Raw genomic sequence first — 825 nt, forward strand, 5'->3', positions numbered from 1 at the left:
AAATACATGCATTTTTTGTAAAGAAAAAAAAAGGAAAGAAATTTTGTCCTAAAATAGAATGATTGTTTCAAAATAAAGGAAAAGATAGGACAAAAACTGAAAGGTATATGTAGGTTTCAGCAGGTTTGTGGAAGTCGCAGAAGGTTCATGAAGGAGGGATTTTGAGAAAAGGATTTTATATATGGTAGAGCTAACTAAGATTGAAATGGACACCCAAATCGATTGCATTATTTATATGTACTATGCATGTGAACTCTCACCAGATCTTTAACCATGGCCATTATGTCTTTTATTGTTTACAGACAATTATTGTTTTACTCTAATATTTTTACAAAAATGTTTTTACACCAATGTTTCATCTTAGAGAAATTCATGGAGAAGACTCTGATATTCTAAAATATGGACTTCTAATTAACTTTAAAAAACACAACACTGTCTATGGCCATGCCACCCTGAACACGCCCGATCCTATCTGATCTTGGAAGCAAGCAGGGTCGGGCCTGGTTAGTACTTGGATGGGAGACCACCTAGGAAGACCAGGTGGTGTAGGGATAATACAAACAAGCAAACACACAAAAAAACCACAACAGTGAATTGGGTAAAGATTTACAGAACTCTAAGGAAAAACTGGATTAATAAAATTATGCTACTAGAAGACCAAAATCAATAAGAATTAATAACATAAGACTAAATAAACTGATAAAGATAATTATAATTTTTATGACTTGTTCTATATAATATTACTGGTTTTTGATCCTTTCTTTCCAGATATAAGAAAATTTTTTTTCTAAGCTACCAATGACCTATAGCAATTTGGTAAATTAT

The 825-nt window shown here is 31.9% G+C and overlaps 1 pseudogene; it reads left to right on the top strand.

The window, feature by feature from the left end:
• The first annotated feature begins 434 nt into the window (after nt 1-434).
• On the top strand, nt 435-552 carry LOC120592600 (uncharacterized; annotated as a pseudogene).
• Nucleotides 553-825: the final 273 nt, after the last annotated feature.

This window comes from Pteropus medius, unplaced genomic scaffold, assembly GCF_902729225.1.
Source record: "Pteropus medius unplaced genomic scaffold, Ma_sr-lr_union100, whole genome shotgun sequence".
Taxonomy (NCBI): domain Eukaryota; kingdom Metazoa; phylum Chordata; class Mammalia; order Chiroptera; family Pteropodidae; genus Pteropus; species Pteropus medius.